The sequence below is a fragment of the Octopus bimaculoides genome, chromosome 1 (genome assembly GCF_046866305.1).
Source record: "Octopus bimaculoides isolate indiv1 chromosome 1, ASM4686630v1, whole genome shotgun sequence".
NCBI lineage: Eukaryota > Metazoa > Mollusca > Cephalopoda > Octopoda > Octopodidae > Octopus > Octopus bimaculoides.
Window position 1 is genome coordinate 140,679,086 of NC_142928.1, and position 20,371 is coordinate 140,699,456.

Below are 20,371 nucleotides of genomic sequence, written 5' to 3' on the forward strand. Positions count from 1 at the left end.
TGTTGTTGTTGAACGCTAAACTATCTATAATTCAGATGGAATAACATTGGTACTGTCAATAGTTCCACGATAAGTCGCCTATGGTTATTGCAATTCTGAAATATTTGAAAATTTATATTCACAAGTTGTTGCTTTTTTTTTTATTGTTGTTTGTACTGTTGCAGTTAAGGTTTTAGGACTCAAAATTACTAGCTGTTATCCACTTCTAAATCAGTAAGTATTTTTAGAAGACAAAGTTTCTTGAACAGAGAAAGCAGATTTCCAGATCAAAACAAAGCTTAGCATTTTTGTTGGGAGGGATTTAGTAAGTTAATTACTGGTATTCGACTTGTATTTTATTGCAGTGTTCCGTAAAAAATTAGTGACAAAAGGAGCCTGAGCAGCATTTGAATCTATTTGAATTTCAGGAGAGGAAATAAAATATCGAAAAGCAATTTTCCTATACCGTACTGACTGTGTCAAACGACTGCTCTGATCTAGATTCGGAACATAGACCCAAAGCCACAAATTTATGGGGTTCAGTGATAATAGGGGTAATTCAGAAGGGAGACATGGTGTGAATGTAGTGACTGATGAGGGAGTGAAGAAATGTACTTATTCTGAAGACACAGCTTTCATGTGGTGTCTGATGATTACGTCATCCACAACCGGCATTTCAATTACATTTTTCACGTCCTGTATGAAAACAAGTTTGAAGATTTTCTAGCAAATGAAAAGGTCGTCTATTTCAAAGTACCACTTCACTTAGCAATAACGAATAAGACTTAGCATTATCATTTTATAAATAAATAATCTCGGTTTTAAGAAGATAAGTCACATGGACACTGACAAAATGCTAGAAGGCTTTTGACTAGAAGGTCTTAGTCAAACCTGATCAAGGGTTCAATAACAACATTTATTGTTCTTAGTTATCATTTTGCTTTAACCTTAAGAAATTTATAACTAAATAACTCTATAAGTATATAATGATCTTTTTTACTTAGGTAAATTTTCAGGGGAGTGGGTCGAATCAGGTCTGGTGTATTACTGGTGAACATAAATTATATTAATCCCAGATGAAGGTAAGTCCAACCGCAGTGAGATTTGAATTCACAACATACTTTAAGAAATGGTTTAGCCTATGCTATGTAAATATTTATGTATATGAAAATTATACATGAATATGTTTTTTGTTAATTAACATACGCATATGTTTATGAATATAGAAATACAAGTATTTGTATGTTTACAAATCTTCATTAGTGTATATATAATAGGGACTGAATGAGCATAGCTAGATTACAAAAAAAGCATATGACATGGTGCCACACAGTTGGATAAGTAAAACAATGAGCATGTTTGGAAAAGTAAAAAAAACAAAAAAAACATGGAGAAAATGCTTAATGAAAGTATGAAACATTAAAATACTGAATTGATCAGAGGAAAACAAAAACTCAGAAAAGTGAACATCAAACGTGAAATATTCCAAGGTGATATCTTATCTCCATTACTATTCGTATTGGCCATGACACCGCTCACTATGACACTACGAAAAGTTAAAATTGCTCACGATTTGGGAAAACGAAATGGTCAGATAAGTCATCTCTTTTTCATGGAAGATATAAAGGTTTATGCGAAAAATGAGAAACAGCTTGAAAGTCTTGTACATACTATCTGCCTTTTCTCAAATGACGTAGGTATGGAATTTGAGGTAGAAATGTGCATATTGAAAATGAAACGAAGAATATTTGAAAGAAGCCAGGGAATTGAAATGACAAATGGGGAAACAATGAGAGCGGTTGAGAAAGGACAGAGGTTTAAGTACTTGGGAATACTGGAAGCAGACGAAATTTAAAAAAAATGAAGAAATGAAACAAATTACCAGTAAAGACTACACAAGGAAAGTCAGAAAATTATTGCAGTCAAAGCTGAATTCCAAAAATCTCATTGAAGCAATAAATTCAAGAACAGTACCCTTAATCAGATACGGAGCTGGAATAATAGACTGGACCAGAAACGAATTAAAGAAGCTTGACAGAAAAACTAGGAAGTTGTTAACATGTATGGAGCCCACAATCCGAAAGCTGATATTAACCGGCTATACTTGAAGAGAAACTAGGGTGGAAGAGGTTTAATGGCTGTAGAAGAATGTGTACAGATAGAAAGAAAGAGTCTAGCAGAGTATTTGCAGAGTAGCACAGAAAAAACTACTAAAGACAGTTAAGAAAGAACAGGTGATGAAGCACGTAATAGGAGAAAAGGACAAGAATGAAATACAAAGAGAGCACAACAGACAGATCGAAGAGACACCTCTGTATGACCAATTAAAGAGAGCCACTGAAGACGTAGGTGGAACATAATTCATGTCGTGTATGTAAACAACAAAATGAAACCATTGATCATGTCTCCATGTGAAATCTTCTTGCGCCTACAGAGTATCTAAACAGGCATGATAGAGCAGCACAATATATTCACTGGGTAATTTGCAAAAACTTGGACCTGCCCCATGATGAAAACTGGTGGAAGCACAAACCACCTCCAGCGCTTAAAAATGATCACATCTCACTTCTCTATAACTTTACTGTTCAAACTGACAGAAAGATAGATGCGAATAGGCCAGACATTATATTGAAAGACTCCTCATTGATATGACTGTCCCAATCGACATATATGTATCTATCAAGAACTACCAAAAACTGACGTGGTAATGCCGGGAGATCAACATATCATCATGAAAGAAAGAAAAAGGGTTGATAAATATGGAAACCTGAGAATTATGATCGCTAAGATGCGGCAACTACGAGAGTCAAACATAAAGGTTATCTCTATTGTCATCGGAGCATTGGGTTCAATATCAACTAATCTTAAAAAAAAAATCTGAAAACTTTAGAAATACCCTACAGTCTAGCTGTATTGCAAAAATCGGCATTACTTGGAACTGCACACATATTCTTTTCTACTATAAGTACAAGGCTCAAAATTTTAGGAAGGGGGCAGTCGATTAGATCGACTCCAGTACGCAACTGGTACTTAATTTATTGACCCCGAAGGGATGAAAGGCAAAGTCGACCTCGGCAGAATTTGAACTCAGAACATAAAGACAGACGAAATACTGCTAAGCATTTCACATAAAGTATTGTCTGTCTGAGATCCTTGTTGTGACTTGACAAACAATACAATATCTTCAATCAATAACCTCACGATACTGTATACTGTGCGATGTCTATAATAATAATAATAATAATAATAATAATAATAATAATAATAATAATAATAATAATAATAAAGACTGCTGAAAACTTGTGGATACCTAAAGCTACAGGTTGTAACCCGCGATCCACATAATCCCTACGAGGGATAACACCGAACCTGAGACAAACCAAAATAATAATATATTATATGTATGCATATATGTATGCAATAAACTATGCATTTAACACTTACTTTTCGTCAATCTACTTTTATTGTTTCTTTCTTTTAACAAGAATCATAACACTATACTACAATAAGCTAGATATGTATAATTAAAAGGATCGTTTTCTTCCACCAATGTAACACTGTATATTTAAATTTCTGTACATATGCATAATGTCGTTTCCAGTATATTCAGATGTGTAATTATAATCATGTTCCAATAAACTTTACCTTAAGATACTGCGCACTATCAAGACATCAACATCTATATAATAATAAAATATAGGATCGTATATATTAGAAATGCTATATCCACAAAATTTTAAATTCTTCTGCAAACGCAACTACGCACGCATACATACATACGCATACGGACGCTCACACAGTTTATTAAGAAACCAAATATATTTCTCACTCAAGCCAGTTGATCTCATAAACACAACTAGTAAATAGCTTCAAAAACCTTTAACTAAAGCAGATTTTGGAACCTCAAGGTCATTTCTTCACCAAACCATTGAGGTCATGATAAATGTAACTTTGTTTTTACCTTCTCTTATTAGTAATTCTCACCATGGTGACCTGCAGGCAATGTCTAAATGCATCAGCACGCTATACTATTATCGCCACAGCATGAGGAATATTTCGATTTTCTCCTTACGGGTAAAAATTGTTTCCGTACTTTGCAGTTCACTAACCATCTGTAATTACAGGTGAAATCTCATTCCAATTAATTTTCCTCCAGCCTGAGTGGTGAATTGCCAATCATTGATTATAAGCACCACAACGATCACAACCAATTTTAACTTCAACAACTACAACTACAACTACAACAAAAAGGAAAATCGAAACTAGCATCACAAAGTAATTTTGTGATTAAGAAGGTTGTTCTGGTTGACTATCTTTAGTTTCTGAGGTTGGAATATCTGAACACATTTTGCGTAAAACTCGACCATTATTATTCCGATCGTTACTCGAAGGATTTTTCTATTGGCATTCACTCATTGCTAATGTCTAATAACCACACCCACAAATTCTTCAGTAAAAGAATATTCCTCTGCAGCTATCGGACTCCTTTCTTATAAATTACATCTTTGGAGACTTCTTCCCTATCACTAATATCTTTGAAGAACCGGCCACTAGCACCTTAAATTATACATTTCTCTATAAAAGTCGCATCAAAAAGTGGCAGTTTTTGATAGACTAGCCAAAGGCACATTGTTTTTCATACTTTCTATTGTCTAGTATGTGGTTGAACTAAATGAAACACACGCTTCTGTTCATTATAATTTGTTCTATCTTACTGAAATCAGAACTGAAAATATTGTATTAAATTTATGAAGTATCTCCATATTTATAGCATATTGATTTTTGTTTAAGCCACAAAGTGAGCTTGGAGATTTTTGTCGTTTGAACAATTTCCCAGTATATAACTGTTATTTATACTAACTCTATACTCTTTGTGTTGGCGACCTAAAGGGAACTGCTTGAAATAAAACACTATAATTTTAATACTTCTTATATCTATAACACGTATTAATTTGTTTATTCTACTTCTGTGTGCACGAAACAGTATTATACCACAAACACATTATACATAAATCGTTGTGTCTGTGTGTTTGCTTCAGTGGGCCTGAACTCAGAACTGTGTGGTTCCGAATTCAGTACCACTACGTGGCACCTTGGGAAAATGTATTCTACTATCGCTTCAGTCCGACCAAAGCTTTGCGAGTGGAATTGGTATGTATATATATGTATGTATATATATGTAAATATATATATATATATATATATATATATATATATATATATATATATATATATATATATATATATATATATATATATATATATACGTATATATATATATATATATATATATATATATATGTATATATAAATATAAACATATAGGGATCAGCAGAAAGTTGCTTCACTAACATACTGAAAATTTAGAAATAGCAGTTAAAAAACTACTAATTCTAACTATATGTTTATAATTATAAATGGTTTACCGATAAAGGTTTTTTTGCATACTGAACTACTTGGCAAAATTGTTAATAATTAATAATTATTAATTTTATTAATTAATTGGCAATTCTCTGCCCTATATCTATATATGTATACACACACACACACACACACACACACACACACACATATATATACATACATATATATGGGGTACGGGGTTGACCCTCTCCACACTGCTTGACAACCGGCGTGTTTACGTCCCCATGATTATAGCGGTTCGGCAAAACAGAACTATAGAATAAGTACCCGGGTTAAAAAGAAAATGAGTATTGGGGTCGATTAGTTTGATTAAAATTCCTCAGTGCGGTGCCCCAGCATAGCCGCAGTCTAATGATTGAAACAAGAAAAAAAAATTATCTTTCTTATTTTGAAGTGAATATTAAGCGCTTACTTATTATTCATTCATATTTTCATTGTTTATTTTCCCGCTTATATTCTGAATTTTAGTTTTCTCTTCCTCTCTAACAAGATAGCTATAGTGCTTGAGTCAGTGAGGTAGCCTATACGTAGTCGTAGGAACGGCTAGAAATAGAAGTCAAATCTCCTTCAGACACACTCTGCCGTTTTTAAACGCAAGGACATACTGGATAACCCGAGACACATTCCTTGAACAAAAGTTGGGATTATCACTGAGGGAAATCTTTATATAATAGGATCTGTTAATTCATGGCATGACCTGCTAAACATTTACAACAACCCCTTATACAACTGGTGTTTATTCTACCTATTATTATGAAGCATTAATTATTTCACTGCGAAACATATATAAAGTCATCCCATAAATAATGCGGTTTTTCAATTTCAAGAACTAAAAGTCGGAGGGGGACGGGATAAACTACCTGTATCAACTTGTTATAAAAGAAGGTAGTAATTTTACCTTGTACTTTTTCTTAGTGTAAGTTTTGAAAATTGCAGTTAGATTTTAACAGTTATTTTTCAAAGCTATAATGGAAGTGACAAAAGAGCATATTCGGCATATTTTACTTTATTATTTCAATGAAGGCAACAACGCAACAGAAAGTGCGAAGAATATTAATGCTGTATATAGCAATCGGACAATAAGAGTAGGCCAATGTCAACGGTGATTCCAGAAATTCTGAGCCAGAAACTACAGCCTAGAAGACGAGCCGCGTCCTGGAATAAAATCCCATCGTAACCGTTGAAGAACTAGCAGAGAAACTTGGATTCGGTCATTCAACCATTCATGGACAACTGCGTGCCATTGGAAATGTCAGCTAATTGGGTCAATGAGTTCCTCACAAACTTTCCGAGTCTAATCGCACCCAGAAAGTGAATGTGTGCTCTTCTTTGCTGTCACGTCTCACGAATGGACCTTTTTTCGACCGAATAATAACTGGTGAGAGATGAGTTCTCTATAAAAATGTCAATCACCGAAGACAGTGGGTAGGGAAAGGAGAAACACCGGCATCCCAGGCTAAAGAAAGTATTCACCCACGTAAGGTGTTGTTATCTGTTAGGTGGGATATGAAAGGTTTGGTCCACTTTGAACTTGTAAACCCAAACCAAACGATAATAAAGGAGTCTACTGCGCGCAGCTTGAGCGGCTAAAGTCAACGCTAGAAGAAAAACAACCATCTTTGGTTTCAAGACGAAGGGTGTTCTTCTATCAGGATAATACTTGGCCATATACAGCGAGGATAACATTGCAAAATCTGGAGCAGTTTGAATGATTATCATTTATTCTGCAAGTCTTCAAAATCATTTGGACGGAAAAAATATGAATTATGTTGACGATGTCAGAACAGTACTGGAGGTGTATTTTTCATCACGGACAAGTGAATTCTGAAAGAGGAGCCTTGCAAGTCTACCAGATAGATGGAAGAGCATTGTAGAAAATGAAGGAGAGTATATTTTAGATTAAAAAAGCACTTTGTTTATCTTAATCTTGAAAAATAAAAGAGGTAAAGAAAAAACGACATTATTTATGGGCTGACGCAATAGTTGGTATTTTCTGCAAGTCACGTTACCTCAATAATCTCGACATATCTCAACAATAAGATATTTTTAACATGACATTCCTCAATTAAAAAGAAGCTTCCCGCAGTTAAGGTAATGACATTTTGAGGGTTATAGCTGATACCCATGGCAAAATGGTTAAGCAATCTAGTCTCCTTATTCTTTACTGTAAGAGACTATTCCATGAATTGAAGGCTGAAACTGACATTCCTCCAAATCCGCTCATTCTTGCTACGCATTGCATTCTATCATTGTTTTCCAGAAATTTTCCTCATTTTTGCTACTCGTTTCAGAATTTTGTCATTGTTGCCAATTTTTCTTCTCAAACCTAAACACCAAGTATTTCGTAATACAGTTTATCCTTAAACCACAAATCCGTGGAACCTATTATTTTTTTTTCATTCATTCTTGAAATAATCTTCCAGTATTATAGTTCCACTTACGGCGGCGAGTTGGCAGGATCGTTAAAATGCTGGGTGAAATGCTTAGCGGTATTTCGTCCGTCTTTACGTTCTGAGTTCAAATACCGCCGCGGTCGACTTTACTATTTATTCTTTCGGAGTCGATAAAATAAGTACCATTTGAGCCCTGGGGTCGATGAAATTGACTTACTCACTTTTCTGGAAGTGCTGGCTTTGTACCAAAATTTTAAACCAATATTACAGTTCCACTTTGTATTGACTTAACCCGTCTCTAGCCTTGCAAAATTTCCCGTTCTTGCTCGATATACTGATATGATGTTCATATTGTAAATATGACCATTATTTTCCAACCCCAAGGAACATTTCCGAGGGACTGTTTAGCTCTAGCCTCATGGCGTAAAATAGATGAGAGATAATACTCTTAGAAGATAGTGCGCCAGTTTATTGCACTTGATCTTTATATCAAATAGCTTTATAACTCGAAGCAACAAAAGGTTAATACAGAGAATAATAGAGAATAAAGGTTAATGCAAATGCCTGCAGCATATTTGGACTCTTGATGTGCACTTCAAATGTTTCAGTATCTTAACCAACTAGTAAAGTAATTTTCGATTCTACATGTGATAATAATCAACAAAAATACTGATCGAGTGAGATATAAACTTATAGTAGCAGTATATCGATATCATTTGATAGCACATTTGTGTATATGGTTGGTCTTGTTTTGAATCAAGTTAGCTCAAATCGACTAAACCTATTTTCAGTTTTATTCCGCCATGATAATCACGTCCTCTTACAGGCCAAAGTGTGCATTATACAATGTGCTTTTTATTAAAAAGAAAGAAAAAAAAAAGGATTGGGTAGTAATAATATGAGAAAGATATAATTCTTATTTCATGCAGTTTCGAGCGAATGCTTGAGGTTCAAGACTATCTATCATGCTAAATCAAAATCATGCATTGTTCAGCCGTACAATAAGTATATATTATATTTCATCTTTTAATTGTTTCAGTCATTAGACTACAGCCATGCTGGGTCACCACCTTGAAGAACTTTTTGTCGAATGAATCGATCCCTGTACTTATTTTTTTGCAAATCTGGCACTTATTCTCTCGGACTCTCACTCTAAGTTAAGGAGACGTAAACACACCAACATAAATCAAGCGGTAATAGGGGATAAATACAGACACAAAGACAAAGACACATACTATAGGCTGCTTTCAGTTTCCGTCTACGAAATTCACTCACAAAGTTTTAGTCAGCTCGAAGCTATAGTAGAAGGCACTTGTCCCAAGATGCCACGCAGAGGGATTGAACTCGAAACGATGTGGTTGAGAAGGAACCTTCTTACCACACAGTCACGTCTGTGAAAATTATCATACAGTACAGTATAAACAGGAGATAGCATACAATGTTAGGTGGAAAACTAGATTAGTATCCGGTGAAATAAGCAGAGATGCTTTGTCCCATGCAGTAACTGCAAGCTCTTCTTCTGGGAGTCACAAAAACTATCGGAAAATCGGAGCTACTTGCGTATCATTAGCACGCATATCAGGGTCACAAACGTTTCGCACATTAGCTTGCAGGTTTCATTTGAGTGATGCAGAGTTCCATCTGCGGTCTCTTCTTGCCTATTTTTTACGTAATTTATCACAGCTATGTCTCACACGTACACACACACACTCGTGTTGTTTTAAAGACGGACAAGGCATATTATTTCTATACGATATTATATTGCGAATATAATTTTTGGCAATGCAAAAGCACCACTCGGCTTTCAACTGGAGCTTAATCTGCGAACTTAAAAAAAAACAAAAAAATCATTAGCAGATTTGGTTTACATTTCAAAGAATTTCTTCAACCCAAATCAATAGATTTCTGACTCAGGAGACATACATTTTGTGAGTGAAAACATTCGATTGAATCGATTCTATAACAAAATTGGTATTATTTTTATCGATTCCTAGAGGAAGGAGAAAGCAAAGACAACTTCTATTTGGATTTGAACTCATAAGTTAAGGGAAATTAAACTAAATATTCCAAGACATTTTGTCTGGTGATTTACCGATTCTGTCACCAAGTAGCCTCCATAAACAAGCAAATAGATATAAAAATAAATAGATTTAGAAACAAACCGAAAAATGTAAACATAACACAAAAATGTAATATATAAGTAAATCAATCAATCTCTTTTTTGGCTATTGCGAAGCATTGTGTTAGACGAACAGACCTACTACATTGATAAGAAACCTGAAACAAACACAAATTATTCCCCATTCGTAATGAATTGATTCAAAGTTGAAGTATTCGGCAACCCAAGCAAACGTATTTCTCTAAACGTATGAATAAACGAGAAAAAATGCAGTTTTTATGATTTCTGTTTTCATGAGATAAACTGCTATTACAGAAAGAAATAGCAACAACTAAAAGCAAACAAAACCAGGCATAACCAAAATAAATACATTTGCATAATGTTCATTCTTATATATAACTACATGCAGCATACCTATAAACACACACACACATAAATATATATATGATGTACATACATACACCCAGTAAAGTAACATTTTTGCGTTATTTTCTCTGTCCAGATTTAGTTCAAATGTTCAAATTTATTTGTACAACGAATTCGTACTTAATCATTAATTATTTTGTAGTTTAATTCATTAAAATTATAGATCATAAAATACATTGTAAAAATCTATTTATAATACGCTATAATATATAATGCACATTAGGTTTTCGCGCCTAAAACTGTCTTATAAACGTGTGAAACACGATATTGCCCAACGAGACAATATTGCTAGAAAAGTAGATATTCTACTACTATTATCCGATATATTAGTTTTTAATATATACCACGAAAAAATCTAAAAAATAAAGCTTTATTATTACATCGTTCTTTTTCTTAATATAATTGGATTGGGAAAACTTAAAAGTCCAATTACTCGTTATTTCTAATTTTAATCTTTACTTTCATACTTCGCGCACACACAAAGAAAAATGCGTACTTTATATGGAGCATTACAGTAGCTGATTTTGAAAGAAAATGGCAAATTACGGGAGGTGTCTCCCAGAAGTTGTCTAAATCATGAAAGATATTTCTTCATGTAGGGAACAGTTTTTGTATCAAATATCTTAAGATGGAAACATAATAATATTCAACCTTGAATTTTTTTTTATCAAGAATTGTTCAAGTATCTTTATTGGACCTATACAACATTTTAAACAATAAAATCCCTACGATTATTAACGTTTCTTAATCTTAGTTCTCGCATATATTAGTGAAACTCTCTTTTATAGAGGAAAGCCATGATTATGAGAATTATATTATTGACGATATTGACTTTATAGAATTTCAATTTCGACTGTTAACAACAAAAATTGATAGAGGGCCATTGTAATAAAGTAAGAACAAATTCTGGTTAGTGAACGTAACATGGAATGATCAGTAAAAATGTAAAAAAAATCTCCGGTGACGTTGATATCAACAGTAAGGACACGTACGATACTACCAGTTATCGTTAAGAAGTGCAGATGACTATTACTGGAACAATCATACATTCACTTTTGTTGTTGTTGGCACTCCGTCACCTACGACGTCGAGGGTTCCAGTTGATCCAATCAACGAAACAGCCTGCTCGTGAAATTAACGTGTAAGAGGCTGAGCAGTCCACAGACACGTGTACCCTTAACGTAGTTCTCGGGGATATTCAGCGTGACACAGTATGATAAGGCTGACCCCTTGAATTACAGGTACAACAGAAACAGGAAGTAAGAGAAAATTGTGGTGAAAGAGTACAGCAGGGTTCACCACCATCCCCTGCCGGAGCTTCGTGGAGCTTTAGGTGTTTTCGCTCAATAAACACTCACGACGCCCGGTCTGGGAATCGAAACCGCGATCCTATGACCGCGAGTCCGCTGCCCTAACCACTGGGCCATTGCGCCTCCACTAATACGTTCACTTAATCAAGGCTAAAAAGTAAAAAAGCAGCAAGAACAAAACGAACCCATGATGAACTCTCTACATAGTGGCTTGACCTTCTATAAATAGTCAAAACTCTCTTAAATCTGCGGACTAGCTTTTTTTTAAATGAAAAAAAAAAAAAAAACGCAGTAAAGCCAAAGAATTGCTTTCCATGAATCTGTTAATCGGAAGGTAATGCAGTGCACATTGTGCGTTGCAAGGCCTTCGAGACTTGTGATAGAGAGATAGAGATCCCGAAACCGGAAATCTAACCCAATGCTTGCAACAGAGTGGGCTCTGGTAAAAGATACCGAAGGTACCAGATGATGGTGGCTGCAGTTTAAGTCTACCAGCTATGTAGGCCATGAAGGAATTTGAACTTTGAACGCAAAGAATAAGAAGAAATACTTCACGGCATCCAGTCCGAAGTTTTTACTGCTTCGCAAATCCACCACCTTCAGTTGCTACTTTTTATCGACCGTGAAATGATGAAAGGCAAAATTGGTCTCGGTGAAATTTGAACTCAGAGCGCAGTAAGTCGGAACAAATATCATAAAGAAGTCTGTCCGACACTCAAACGACACTACCAATTCCTCGAATGATTAGGCCTAAGTGATGAAAGCCTTTTAAACTCAGACCAGCAAAATGTATACCATGAAATTATGATTAAGAAGCAAATGAAGGAATTATGGCAGACACGGCTGTGTGGTTAAGAACTCGCTTTGCAAACACATCGTTACCGGTTCAGTTCCACAGCTCGGTACTTTGAATAAGTGTCTTCTGCTATAGCCCTGGGGTCGACCGATTCCTTGCGAATGAATTTGGTTTACGGAAACTTTTTTTCGTTGCAATCATTGGACAACGGCCATGCTGGGGCGTTGTCTGGAAGGATTTAGTCCAATAGATCGACCCTAGCACTTATTTTATTGGTCTCATTTACTGAAACACTCAGTTATGGAGACGTAAACAAACCAGCACCGGTTGTCAAGCGGTGGTAGGGTATGATACAAACCACACACACACACATACATACATACACACACATGCACACATACACACACAACAGGGTTCTTTCAGTTTCCATCTACTAAATTCAATCACAGAGCGTTGGTCGGCCCGAGCCTATAATAGAAGACACTTGCCTAAGGAGCCACGCAGTGGGACTGTACGCGGAACCATGTGGTTGGGAACCTCAAAACATGCGGTAAGGAAAGAAACCTCTTACATATCTGTATGTGTGTGCGTGTGTGTGTGCTTTTGTGTTTGGTTTGTCCACACCACCGCTTAACAACTCGTGTCGGTCTGTTTACGTCCTTATAAAGACTCGGCGAAAGAACTCGATAGAATAAGTACCAGATTCAGAATAAATACTGGGGTCAATTTGTTTGACTTCGGTACTTTGTGCCACAGCATGACCACACTGCAATGACTGAAACAAGCGAGAGATAAAAGATAAAAGAACTCGAAGCTATTTTTAGAGTGTTTGAAGAGGGGAAAGTAGACAATACTGAATGTAGCTGCCAAAGTAGCATGAAAGCAAGAAAAATAAGTCGGTAAGTTGAACATTTACTCAACTGTCATACAGCCACGAACAAAGAAAAGAAAAATAATCAGAAAAAAAAACTCTTTTAGAATATTAAAAAAGTTGAAAACATTAATTTCTTTTGCATATATTGTTACAAATCAATAAACTAGTAAAGCATAAAACTGCATCCAATTAATTTAATTCGGAAAATCATATATGTATTATTTGTCTAGACATCAATGTATTTATATATGTATCTATATATCTGAATACTACGGTTTCGAATACTGAGGTGTTCTCGTGGCACATATTACTAAGAATAATCGAGAAATTTCTGTAGATATATCCGACGAGCTTCCGCACAATTTTCGTTCACCAAATTTATTGAAACGAGCCTAGTATAAGTTTCCCCTTAAAAACGTTTGGAAAGAGTTTAAGATAATTGACTATAACCACCTCTTTTTTGTGTCTCTCTTTGTCCTTGTCTTTCTTTCTCTACCCCTTTATATAGATAATATATTATACATATACATACATACATTTACACACACACACACGTACATATATCAGAGTCAGTTATTGTAAAGTAACATTATGATGACGCGCACCATTTCCTTCCTTTTTACGATGGCTATGGAGTTGGTACTGACAGATGTAAGAGATGTTGCTCCCAGGGAGCGTGGTTTTATTGATGCTATATTTGTCATAGCGCTGACGGATGAGCTGCTATAGCAATGTCGACTGCCCACTAATGTCAAAAATAGTTGCAGATACAGATAAACCGTGATTGACAAATGTGGTTTAGCAGGACAGTTTAAAGTATTGTGCTACCAATTCGGCATTTTGCTGAGACTTTTAAGGCCTGTCCAAGTGAATAAAATGCTATTAACAAGAATGGAGAGATTAAAAGACATTTTCGTAGGTTCCTACGAAAGCAGCTCGGTCTACCGACAGACTTCACGAAAGTGAGGCTGCGCAGTGCTATTGTAAACTTCAGTAGCCGGGACCATCAGTGGTGGATGATTTTAAAGTAGTAAAAGTCAGCTGCCATATAATGCTAAGAAACTCGGCGGAGTATATTGTTTATACGACCCTCCCAAAAGTGTTGAAAGGAAGAAAATACATCGTAGAGAACCTGCTGAGAAGGTAGAGACCATTCTGGAAAGGAAAGAAGTAGTACGTGCAGTGCAGAATAAGCAGATGGAAGCCAGACGGAGATGGAACAGACGGATATCCCACCAGAATAACAAAGGTCAGCGCAAAGAAATTCGTCAAATTGAAGAGGTAGTAGGTTAGGAAGTCAATGAGCATGAGCAGAATGGGCAGCAGGGGAGACAACTAAGTAAAGGAGGCTACCTTGGAACGATTTATAGAGAAGGGCATCAGCCATGCCATGATTCCTATTGAGAGCAACATATAATATGTTTTTATTCCCGGTCAGTATTATATACCGTGGTTGAAGTGCTGCTGAATGACATCGTGTGGATGTTATGCCACCATGGAGTATGTTTCGGCAAAATGTAAGTCACCCCTTGTGGAATATTCCTAGAGACGAAACTAAGTCCTAACTGCACTGTTACTGCATTAAAAGAACAATGCAGCAACGTCAATACACAGATGATCAACACAAAATTAGACTTAGGTGTTTTCCACAAGGAGAGTGATATAGGACAATGCAAGAGTGCAAACAAAAGACAACCAGTACCCAGACTTCCGTATGGTACTAATGATTTGAAGGGTAAATGTATTAGGAAAAGTAATATGAGATAAGCATATGAAGAGAAGTACTTAACATGAAAGACATGCGAAATCGTGTGAAGCACGAGGGTGGCCGCTAACGATACTTCCAGTAGTGGTGAGATGTTGTGGGGTTTGTTGCTAGGCGCATTACGTTTAACTGGCTGGTATGAGACCTAGGAAGGAAAGCAAAGCAGTTATTTGTAAGCTAGAGAGGGAGAAGCATATAATGCTTCATCATGGCTATTACAGACGTATATAAGAGAAAGAACAAAATAACAAGCAAAGGACGAATATTCAGCGAGTAGTAAAATAAAATAGTTTGGTTGAAGTGGTTATGACTACATAGTGGTAATAGCTTTATAGTGGCTATAGTTGCCGCAAAGTTGAATTGGTTACAAAAGTTATCAACCTTAATTAATTCATTTCTAAAAGTACCTTGTCACATTGCTTAGTGTTCCTGCTGTTGTCTATAGGTTTTGCATAACCAATGTTGTGGAAAGTTTATTCACTCTGAAATTACTGTATCAAATGAATTTGACAAAATGCTTCATGTTTCAATGGATTTTTACTTTTGAGCAATTCTAATGATTTAGCAGGAAATTCTATCATATAAAAGTGAAAGTCGTTCAGCTGAGAGGATTTAATGAAAATTTCGTTTCTGCAAAATGTTCAATCAAACGTGTAATGAGAATTAAACTGAAAGGGTTATTGTGAAGTCTAAAGTTCTTGCAAGCACAAATTACTGCTGTGACATTGTCACCTTTGTAATAAGACAAATGAACAATCGATCTTCAGAAAATTCTTATACACATATTAATACATATAAATGCTATTATAAAAGCCCCGTGTACATAATTTATGAAGACACGAATAACATGCAAAACCTTCTAATTAAATGTTAAAAGAATTAATTTAAAAGTTCCAGTCGTCTCGGATAAATCCGTATCTAAAACAGACTAGACATACAGTCATAGACGCACAGCAATCCAGCCACCTATCTACACACATGCGTTCACACATACATACATACATACATACATACATACATACCACACCCATATATACATACACGTAGACACGGACTTATGTTCACATAAATTCACGCGTACATATTCTCAGATATCATTATATACAGGGCATATAAGAAATATTTTATGAAACTACATAATCTTGTGCCTCTCAGTATACTAACAAGGTTATGATTTCCAGAAATATTAACCACGTTATTAGATTGTATTTTTGCAGTATTTATACCATTGATAAGTTATGTACTGTCAGAAAGTATGTACTGACAGTACATCGATGTACTGTCAGAAACATTTTGTGAAACGCCCTCAGCATTGAAGGAAAGCTAACTGCACTAATGAATAACCTTATTAAAACAAATGAACCCCACCCCTAAAGTATACAATCCTAATTATAAAATATCCAGCTTGTTATATAAGGCCTAAAGCTAAAGCTACTCTGAAACAGAAAGTAGAGGTTAAACTAAACTCTCCTGTCACTGCTTTATACACAGGAGTCAGTCTGAGAAAATTAAGGGAATATGCAACAGATACAAGGGGGTGCTGAAAAGTTCCTGGCTTTGGGTAAAAGAAAATACTGGAGGACCAATTAATTATGATTTTATCCAACATATTCCCCTCCCAGATTGACACACATATTGCAGCAGTCCTTCAGTTTTTCTAAGCCCTGTAAAAGACCTCAGAAGGTGGGGTCCTCCTATCAGGCCTTTCGTGATAGCCTTAAAACCGGGAACAACACCCTCTCGTGTATATATATATATATATATATATATATATATATATATATAAAGGATGTGTTATAACACTATTCCAAATATACAAACACAGCCATACCAACGATCCAACATACCTCCATCATCAGCTGCCCCACGGATATCATTATGATTTCGCCACCTGGGCAGTCCCATTCAAAGGAGTTCTGAAAAGTTCCTGGTTTTGGGTAAAAGAAAATACAGGAGGATCAGTTAATTGTGATTTTATTCAACATATTCCCCCTCTCAGATTCACACACTTATTGCAGCAGTTCTTCACTTTTTTCTAAGCCCTGTAAAAGAACTCGAAAGTTCCAACCAGGCCTTTCGCGATAACCTTAAAGCCAGGAACTTTTCAACATCCTCTCGCATATATGTATGTATATATGTATATATATATATATATATATATATATATATATATATATATATATATATATATACATATATATATACATACATACATATATACATATATATATACATACATACATATATACATATATATATATATATATATATATATATATATATATATATATATATATATATAATGTACATACATACATACATATACATACATATATATATATATATATATATATATATATATATATATGCATACTTATATATATATGTGCGCGTGCGCGTGCATACACACGCACACACACACTCATATGGACACACAAGGGAGTGCTGAAAATTTCTGGATTTGGGTAAAAGAAAATACATGAGTGTCAGTTAATTATGATTTTATTTAAACATTCTTCTCTCAAATTCACACACTTTTCAGCACACCCTCATATAATAACAAAACTTCGTTCAAAATAACACGAAATATAAACTTACTCAAGACGAGCCAGAACAAGAACATTCACTATAAACAGCTCATGAATTTACAGGAGGAGCTGAAAAGCTCCTAAGGGTTACTAAAAAGGAACATTCAAAGAGGTTAACAGGAGGAGAAATGTTCAAGTTATCATAAATGGGTGGCGGTTCAGAAAATTAAATACATCTCGCTATGGAAACAAATCCCCATAACTGATAGAGAACATCAATAGAAGTTAAGAAACATTAACTAAACCGTAAACAGAGAGCTTGCTGGTTATCATTAAGTTCACCCTCGACATCTGCGTTATTTGGAAAGATACTTCTAAATAATCTAAATTTGCAATAATAGTTGTTTATATCCAGTTACCAGAAACACGTCTTTAATACAGAAATTATGCTGACGAAGTGTAAATGCAAATATAAAAATGATACTGAAAAGTGCGAAAAACTAATTCCCTTTTCCTTTCGCACGCAGACAGGAATGTAACAGGTTTATTATATTTGAAATTCTTTTATATGATAATGATGCTACCGCTGCTGCTGCTGCTACTGCTGATAATAATAATAATAATAATAGTCATAATAATTTTTTTTTCACACTACTGTAATAATAATAATTATTTTAATCGAAGTGATGATAATTAAGAAAAATGTATATAAAAAAACAAAATAAAAACGAAAATCATCGCCACCTTTGAAAGAATAACAATAATTGAAAAAAATAATAAAAATGCGAGTAACAAAGGGATTGCCCACTAAAGACTACTGTGTCCTAATTCCTGCATATTTACATATAATCATTGAATGGAATTGCAGATGCTATGCTATGCTCCGTGAGATTGCTGACAGTTAATAAGTATAGAGCATTTGATGGTTATACATATAAAAAACAACATCTATCCATGCTAATTACAAAATACTGCACTCATATACACAAGCACACACACGTATCTATTTTAACCACTGCTATTTTAACCACATATTTCCCTTTCGGCGTAGGGACAAAAGTGAAATCACCAAGTTGGTTAGCCACGTATGGGTTTTGAAGTCTAACGCCACATCACATACAATCAATCAGAAAATAGTTGAAAAGTCAACGGATCAAAAATGTAAGTTATGCGTAGCTGAAAGATCACGGATCCTTTCCTCATCTAAGAACTCCACCGTACTGCTGAATTCCAGATCTGAAATTTTCAGAGGATGTAAACACATGTATATATATGTTCTTGTTGGTGAATTGGAAAATATCACCCTCTCCGAATTGAGCAGCTGCACTGCAGACTCTAGGCACCTACCTATTCAGCCTTCAGACTACGGTTAAAGGGAACTCTAATTCTCTCCCCACTTTTTTCTTTTTCATTTCTTCTTTCTTTTGCCTTTTCCATCGTTTTCCGCTGTTTTCAACCTTCCACCTTTAACATTTTTTTCTTGCCTTTTTTCGTACTTTCTCTTATTCTATCGTCTGTTTTAGCACGTTATGCCATGTGGGCATAGCCTGAGTATTGTGTGAAGGCACCAGATGTGTTATAAAATACTCTCTAAGTAGTTTTCCTCACATAAAGCTATTAGCAGTTCATAAAATATATATACTGTGTTTATCAAACAATATTTATAAGACGGAGTACTTTTTGTTGATCATACCTTCACGGAGCAGTATACTACACACACACACACACACACACACACACACACACACACACACATGTATTAGAGTTATGACATTTTGATTTTTTGGAAGTAAACAATTTCCTATATAAAAAATCGGTGAACAATTTTATATCTGTAGGGAAAATAACCTTTATTTTAAGTTTTTTTTAAAAAAACGTCACCCCACTTTTGACCCAAATCATGAAAAATTCTAGTGGTGGTGGTGGTGGGTTCATAATCCTTCTCAAGTTTTTACCAAACTTGGTGTGCTGGCTTAATGCAACGCAGAAGCAGTATATCTCAAATTTCAGCTTTCAAGTTTAGGAGTTATAAACTTTTTAATTTGTTACCACTTAGGCCCTACTTTAGGAAATATCCTCTTCCTCTAATTTTTATTTCTGTGACGCTAAAATCTCTGACTATATTAGGTGTTCTTCCGAATAGTAGGCTTATCCAACTAGAGTATCTAAAATAATATCTCATAAAAGAAGTGCTTGTGTCACTCAAAGAAACAAAAAAAATCTGGACGAAGAATCCTGTGCAATTTCAAGACTCACACAGGAAAAGAAGACCTGTTCCTCTAGAAGAGCATTCTTTGGAAAACAATTGCAAGATACCAATGAAACTCCAAACTGTTGGTCGCTTCCTATTACTTGGAGGTACCATCAAATGAAGGAAAGAAAGAACAAAGGAAATTTCGAAAGAAGTAACTTTTTTATAGTAAAAGAAATTCAATTTCCCATATTTATCAATTCAAAATGTACAAGCAAAAATAGAAAATGTGCTGAATACCTACGATGAATGTGTTAAACGAGGAAAATACGATTCATTGAAAGGAAGTTTTGACATCACAAAAGAAAACGGTGAATAGCTATGCGATGAGGATAGAAGGTTATATTATCTTCAAATTGAAAGCAAAGGACAGGTTGGGTATGCAACTGGAAAATCAGCCAGTTCCAAAAAGTGTCTACCTATCCAAAAGAAGAAAAGTGTCCTTAATGCTAACTTCAACCAGAGCAACTACCGTGTCATCGTCAACATCTGAAGCAGAGACTGAA

At 35.1% G+C, this 20,371-nt stretch overlaps 1 pseudogene; it reads left to right on the top strand.

Moving 5' to 3' along the window:
* The first annotated feature begins 1,519 nt into the window (after positions 1-1,519).
* Positions 1,520-20,312, top strand: LOC149137778 (uncharacterized; annotated as a pseudogene).
* Positions 20,313-20,371: the final 59 nt, after the last annotated feature.